The sequence below is a fragment of the Cynocephalus volans genome, chromosome Y (genome assembly GCF_027409185.1).
Source record: "Cynocephalus volans isolate mCynVol1 chromosome Y, mCynVol1.pri, whole genome shotgun sequence".
In the NCBI taxonomy this organism is placed as follows: domain Eukaryota; kingdom Metazoa; phylum Chordata; class Mammalia; order Dermoptera; family Cynocephalidae; genus Cynocephalus; species Cynocephalus volans.
This window is the reverse complement of record NC_084479.1, coordinates 4,898,364-4,906,256: the sequence shown is the minus strand read 5'-3', so window position 1 is coordinate 4,906,256 and position 7,893 is coordinate 4,898,364. Positions and strand designations below refer to the sequence as shown.

The following is a 7,893-nucleotide window of genomic DNA, read 5'->3' as shown; positions in this document are numbered from 1 at the left end:
CAATTTAATCAACTCTTCAACACCCCACCTTTTAATTACCATAATTGGATTTCCCATCCTTAACAGTTACAATGAGTACTTAAGCTTCAATGAGGTTGGGGGCATCCAGTTTACAGCAAACACCAGGGTCAAAGGTTTGGATCTCCATCCTGGCCAGGTGCCAAAAAACCAAAAAGTTTAGTTGGTGCACAGGCTTATAATAATAAGGTCAAGGGCCCAAATCCTCATCCAGCCAACTGCCAAAAAAAAAAAAATCTTAATAATAATAATAATAATAAACCTCATCCAAGGCTCACAAGGTGACCTTGAACATGTCAACTGATCTATAGGCTATTTAAAAAGAACCTACCAGACACGATGAAATAGTTATTTTCACCTCCTAAATCAGAGTGAAAGAACTGAGAAGGAAACTTGGAGATTTCCAATCATCCAGGAGCTATTCTTTTGAATTGAATTACTTTTCCTTAAAAAAAAAAAAAAAAAAAAGATGAAGAAAAGAAATAAAAAGACAGACAGACCAAGAAGTAGTTATTGACTGTTTAAATGGAAACAAGAAGGTTCTTCCAGGGACTGATCCCTTATGGATTTAAAAGCAAAATATTCCCTATGTTCATATAAACACTGTCTATGATGTTAAAAAATGAAAAATGGAAGGCCTTTAAAAGGAAAGGGCATGAAGAGTTATCTCCCTCTCTGCTCTACCATTTTCTGCCATGTGAGATGCCCACAGCACTGTAAAGCCACCACCAGCAGATGTATTTCCTGGACTTTGGACTTCCCAGCCGCTGAAACTGTGGGGTTTTTAACTACTGTCAAGTTTCCCACACTGTGGATTATTTCTGATCCTACCACAAGAAGGCTTCAAGTCAGCTAAGGTGAGAAGTTAAGGAAAGGGCATGATGACTCCTGACCCTGCCATCTCACCAAGGGAGTCTCCTTTAAGGAAAAAAATCAAAAGGTTATTATTGCATGAGTCTGCATGAAGTCCACTCTCAGCTTTCCACAGTCCCAAACACTCCATCTTACCACATTTCTGGGAGGGAGTCATAAAAGAACACTGTTCCCAAATTCTCTTCCTTCACTTTGTTAAAAACCAAGGGGAAAAACCCACCAAGATAAGATAACAAGTCATCTTCAAGCTATCTCCCTTTCTCTATCCTTGGTTAAAACTTTCTCACATAAGGCAGTGTGAAAGCCGATGTTTTTACTCAACTCACTGTTTTAAAGCACCATGATGAAGTCAGATTGTAGAGTAGTTGACAGTACCTTTTATATACATACATAAATCTCATATCTATCATATATATTTAAACTGTAAAGAGGAGTAACTGTGGCTTTTAGAAACTGATTTTCTTCAGGTGCCTGTGTGGTAGGCACCTGAAATACTGTAGAAAATTGTCTTGTTTGGTATTCTTGTCTCCCTGCTGCTAGTTGTGTTCTGTTTTGCATGACCAGGAATAGTGCTGGCAGACAGTTTAGTGGCAGGGAGGGAATTCTTGCAACCTCAGTGTCTATTTTCTCTCCCCTGCTTATGCTTCTATCTGATCAGACTAGAGACAACCAAAAAAGATAAATAGTTTAAAATATATACATGTATAAAAGATTTCTATAGAATTTCCTTTCTTCCTCTCTCCCATATTTCCTGTGCAAGGTAATCTTACTGATTTGTAATCAATGATTTTTGTTGCAATAATATTCTTGTTTCAGTCATAGCAAGAAACAAACCCAAACAATCAGAAAACCCCTCTGAAAAGAGGAAACAAAAGGTTTGAACAAAGCAAAAGAAAACTGGGAGGGGAAGGAAGCTTGGTTTGTTTTTAAATAGGACTAACGATTAACACTGAAAAATCAGCAGATAATATCCAACACTTTTTGCAAAGCAAAGCCCACTAGTAATTCTGCCTCTGTGGTTTTTAAGTTAGTTTTTCTCTTCTGAGTGCTGATAATTCTCTCCATCCTCACATTCATGGTGTTTTATTGTGTTTTGTAGTTTTTTGTTTTTTTAACTTTGTGTCACTACCTCAATTTGCCCTCATGTCCCTTACACATCAGCAAAATATTCCTTCAGCAAAGCGAAGAGGTGGTGGGTGACTGGAACACTCCCTACCCAGCCTGGCAGTCTCTGCATCCCCAAGTGGCTCATGTTGGAGATGTCAGTATAGTGAACAGAGAAGCCAAACACCATTTCCATTTCAGTACACCATAGGATGTCCTCTTTCTCATTCATGAAAATGGGAAATGCTGGTCTTTTTCCTGGTTTATGGAGTCTAACCTAGTAGTAATGGTCCTCACTTTGCTGAACATGGTTATTCTGCCATGCTACAGAGACTCCAACAGCTTCAGCTTATCATTCACAGTGATGCCAATGGTCTGTTCATACTGGGAAGGTTAGCCCAGAAGTAGCAGGCCATGTGTGCAGCTGACACTTCTTTGGCATAAGTCATCACAGGGTTGGACTTGAGAAATCACAAGAAGTCCCTTGTCACTGATGCCCATGGCCACCACATTGTCAAAGAGACAGAATAAGGGGCGATCATCTCCCTCCTTAGGGCATGCATCATAGAGAAGGTGGTAAAACTCAGAGAAGAGACAGCCAGTACCCTCCTACAGTCCCATGATGGAGAAATCATTCCAGTGACTAACCCCAATCACCAGATCAAATGGGCCCCACTCCTGAATATGCTTCTACACGATGCTGCAGACATCCTCAACATATATGATTTTCCTCTCGTGCCCCAACATGCCCACCATGATGGAATCTTCACATACCTCCAAGGCAATGTAGCAGCCATCTGAATGCCCATCAAAGAGAGACCCCACCCAAATAGTGTCTTCAGTGCTAGGACAGGAAGGTAAAGCTTCGGAGGATCAAATTCCTCCAAACATCTGGAGCTAAGAGAGCCAGTTGTCCTGCCACCACAGCAACCCATCAGTGACCTTGTGCCTGCACATGCAGCAGTTCTAGAGGTCTTCCTTAATGGCCACTTGGGCAGCCCTTGCCCCCACCAAGAGATCCACACACTCCAGGTAAAATCACCTGCAGCAGTTGTTCCCAAACATGAGCATCTCACAACCCACACAGCAGATAGTGCAGTAGGACTGAGAGCCATCATTGTCATACTGGTACACATTCCAGGAAGCAGTACTTGCAGTTTTGGCACATCCCTGTAATGAAGAGAAAATGCTCCAAGGTAACATTAAGGCTGCCACAAGAGATGCAAATATCCTTGATGTTGCAGCACTTCTGGCACACGTCCTAAACCAGCCACTCTCTTGTGTATTCATCAATAATCTCCTTTATCTTGGGCTTCTCTGTTGTGCTCTTTTGGTGCTTTTTGGCTAGTAGAGATGGTGCACAGACAGCTGCCATGGGCTCAACACACTTGTGTTCATAAAATTCTTTGTATGGATTCTGCTCCTCATCTGGTGACTCCAGACCCTTAGGCCAGAGGGCTGCAAGCCTCTGTGGACATATTCAAGCATTTGCTTGTTCTGCACCTCCACCGTCTTTGCAATGTTGCTCTCATCATTGTCTGGCACCCTGGGAATAGCTTCCCCTCACAGCTGATGGCCACCTACAGGACTTCACAGATGGCCTTGCAGTACATGGGTTGCTTGTTGTAGACAGCCTGGTAGAATGTGCTGCAAAACAAACTGAGCAGGATCAGCTTCTCTATAAACTGAGAACTTGCCATCTCCAAACTACATGACCTAGTGGATGCCTTCAGCTCCTTGGCTCCGGGCCATCATCCACCAAGACACAATGCAGCCAGACCACCGGGAGAAGCCCTGCAGTTTCCCCCACACCAGTTTCCCAATGCCAAAGGCCCAGTCACATCATATTCTGGCTCATCATCGGTTGCTTTGGTGGCATTCTTGTCCCTAATATCAACCTCCACAGGCCCTGACATGGTGGCCACAGTGGGAGATGGAAGGTCAGTGGGCTGCTGCACAGCAGGAGAGCTGGCCTGCTCTACTGTCTGAGACTCCTGGACCCTTGTTTTCTCCCACAGTATTCATTACTGCAGTTACTTTGGCTTTACTCTCAGTCCCAGTTATTCTCCCACTGAAGAGCTTCCATCCTTTCACTGCATCACAATCATCTTTCTGGCTGCAAAGCATGTGCCCATAATTCCTGCTGAAAATCTGCTCCTGAAGCCCCAACAGGCCAAATGCAGCCCCTCTGTCGTCTGGCTCCAAAAGTAAAATTTTAAAGTCAATACAGCCTATAATACAAAACCAAAAAATATAAGGGGCCGGCCTGTGGCTCACTCGGGAGAGTGTGGTGCTGATAACACCAAGGCCACGGGTTCGGATCCCATATAGGGATGGCCTGTTTGCTCACTGGGTGAGTGTGGTGCTGACAAAAAATATATAAAATATTAACAAATAAACAAGAAAATTTGTGCAAAACCTGTACACTAAAAGTTACAAAATACTGCATACAGAAATTAAAGAAGATCTAAATAGGGAGTTATGCCTTGTTCTTAGATTGGAAGAGTCAATAATGTTAAGAAGTCAACTTTCTTCAAACTATCAGACACTGTGAAATCCCAGTCAAAATTCCAGCAGACATTTTTGTAGAAATGAAGTATTTGATTCAGAAACATGTATGGAAAAATAAAGTACCTAGAATTTACTCTTGCTGATTTTAGGCTTACAATAAACTACAGTAATCCAGACAGTGTGGTATAGGTTTAAGGATAAGCACAGATCAATTGGACAGAATAGAGAATCCAGAAATAGACCCACATACATATGATCAGATGATTTCCTACCAAGGTAACAGTGTCATTCAATGAGATATCCATATCAGAAAAATTAACTTGAACCCATACTTCATACCACACACAAAAGTCAACTAAAAATGGATTCTAGACCATTTTAAAAATGTAAATATAAGATCTAAAACTATAAGACATCCAGAAGAAAACACAGGAGTAAACGTCTGCATGCTTAGGAGAGGCAAAGATTTCTTATGACACAAAAGGAATTAATCCTAAAAGAACAAAAAAATTAAAGAAAAAAATCAATAAATTGGATCTCATTAAAATTTTAAATTTCTGCTCTTCAAAAGATACCTTGAGAAGTCATGCCAAAAGTTGAAGAAAATATTTGCAATTTGTGTATATGACAAGATATTTGTCTCCAGGATACATAAAGAACTCAAAAATGAATTTTAAAAAAAATGACCTAACAAAAAATAGGCAAAAGCCTTCAATTCTTTACAAAACAGAATACATGAATAGCCAATAAGCTCATGAAAGGATGTTTAACATTTTTAAGCATTAAGTAAATTCAAATGGAAACCACAACGAATGCCACTACACACCCATTAGAATAGTTAAAGCTTTAAAAACTGACAATATCAAGTATTGACAAGGACATGGAACACCACCTACCTGGCACCAAACTGGAAACAACTCAAAGGTCCATCAACAACAAGATGGATAAATAAATTCTGCTACATTGCTACCACGGAATACCATATACTAATGAGAATAAGCAAACAAATGATTTGCACAAAGTAGTTGAATCTCACAAACACAATGCTGAGTGAAAGAAGACATACACCAAAGACATCATCATGTATGATTCCAGTTATATAAAGTACCAATCTAGCATATGTAATCTACGGCATTGAATAAGGACAGTAGTTACCTTTGGAGGAGGGCTAGTGTTTAGGAGTGCAGTCAAGGGGGGTTATGCAAGGCTGGCAAAGTTCCATATCTTGACCTGTGTTGGTTACATGGTACATTCACTCTGTGGAAGTGCATTATGTTGTGCACTAATGATTTGTGTGCCCTTATGTGCTGTGGTCCACGCCATGGCAGGGTCTTGAAAAGAATAGCTTGGGCTGCCCTTTCCAAGTTGGCAAGGCCCCAGAGGGAAGGCTGCTGGCAGGGCCCCAGCTACCAGCACTTGCTTTCACTGTAAAGATCTCTGCTTTGGCATAGTGGTGCTGCTTTTGCTTTCTCTTTTGATGTTTTGGTCAGCGTGGCAGTTTCCTGAGTTTCCAAAAGATGCAAAAAAATGACACACAAACAGTTGTTGTCATAAAATTAGATTATCCCACAAAAGATCTGGGAAGATTGAACAATTCCAAATTGTCCCTTTTGAGTCAATTTATTACACCAACGGACGTTTTAAAAACACCTTATGAGTAGCCATGAGCAATTGCTTTTACTGAAGAAATTAATAAACAATAGAAATCCCCATCCTCTTCCCACCACCTGGGTAAATGATTATATGGGTTATAAAATGGGAAAATGAAAAATTTGGTACCCTCCTAGGGGACGTCCTAAATATGACTTAAGTTGGCAAACATCATTTACAGGAGATTACATTAATGGTAAGAGAATGGTTGGAATTAATGGAAAAAGATGCTAAAGGAAGAATTAAGTTTATGAGAAAGAATGCGTAGAAACCCTGTTACTCATTGGTGTCCTAAGTTAAATAAAAACATCTTAGTAAGATATTGGGACAAAAACATATGATGCACAACTTTCCCTCCTAAAGATAAAGATTATAGATGGAATTTTGAATGCACCTGGTTTTGTGAGGGATGGTGCTGTGCCACACAGCCATTATATTAAGTACATGCATGATAAAGCTGTTCAAATATCTTTTATTCTTTTTCGAAATGAACAATAGGTTCATGCCTATAGAAATATGAATCATTAAATTTTTAGTTGATTATAAGTTTAATTGTTAGATTTATAAGTTTTAAATATAATTGTTAGAATTTTTTTATAGTACTTAAAAGTTTAAAATATATATAAGTTTTGTTTGACTAATTTATGCTTGCTGGTAGTAATAAGTTTAAGGTTAATACGGCAAGAAGAAAAACACAATGGTGAAAAACGTCAAGAACAGCAAGTCACGGACTAATTGACCACACAACAGATATAATCACCAGAAAGAACTGGCTGACCACTGAGTTTTATTTAACCTTGTGAATTATTAATTTTACGAGAACTGATGTAATTTTAAGAAAAGTTTCCGTTTAACTATTGGTTTAATAATTTTAAAGGTTTATGTAGTTAAAATGCCCACATTAACCGCCCCCCCCCCATGTTGTGTAACAAATAAAAATGCTGTTTTCAGTCTGAAGGCTGCTTCAGCTGCTTTATTTAGCTGCTCTGGCTGCGACAGCGCTGACAGCCCGCAGGGTGAGAACGTGCTTCAAAGGAACCGAGGTCTCTGCCTGTGTTTGTTATTTTCGCCGGCTCTCCATCCCTTTTCCAAGGGCCCCCAACTCGACTGGAGCTGGTCTCTGACACTTATACATTTTTATCACACTTCTATAAAGAATGTTTTTTCATCAAAAAAAATGAAAAATGGAGAAATCATTACTTGTTTACAGAAAGCTGGATCAAGACATTTTACATACCCAGAAATAGACTCTATGGGGTAAATTTAGTAAATCTCCTCTTAATTAACACTGAAAAAGTTCCAAAGAAGGTAGTAATGATGTTATCTACTTTAGTTATATGGAGTTCCAATCTGCCAAATCCCAAAGCCATGGATTGTTTTCTCCTCTAAGCAAAAGTCTGTTCAGAGGACTTTTAATAAACCAGCAAATTCCTCCATTTAGCACAGGTCAAATCCCATCTAGTGAAGAAATGGGTCCTGAAAAGCTTATGCCATTATATAATCCTAGTTTTCGACCATCACCATGATTATTGATCCAAATGTAATACTGTACATCAGTCTTAAACTACCCACAGCTGGTATGTCCACTACCATACAACTCCAACTGAGCTACAGGAAATAGAACAGTAAGTTTCAGCCACTTACATTATCAAAAAGACATAATAAAAAAACTGGTGAGGATGCAGAGAAAGGGGAACCCTTCTACACTGTTGGTAGGGCTGTAAATTAGTGTAGCCA

The 7,893-nt window shown here is 39.8% G+C and overlaps 1 pseudogene; it reads right to left on the bottom strand.

The window, feature by feature from the left end:
• Positions 1–2,041: 2,041 nt before the first annotated feature.
• LOC134368943 (DNA (cytosine-5)-methyltransferase 3A-like) lies at positions 2,042–4,035 on the bottom strand (annotated as a pseudogene).
• Between the last annotated feature and the right edge of the window lie 3,858 nt (positions 4,036–7,893).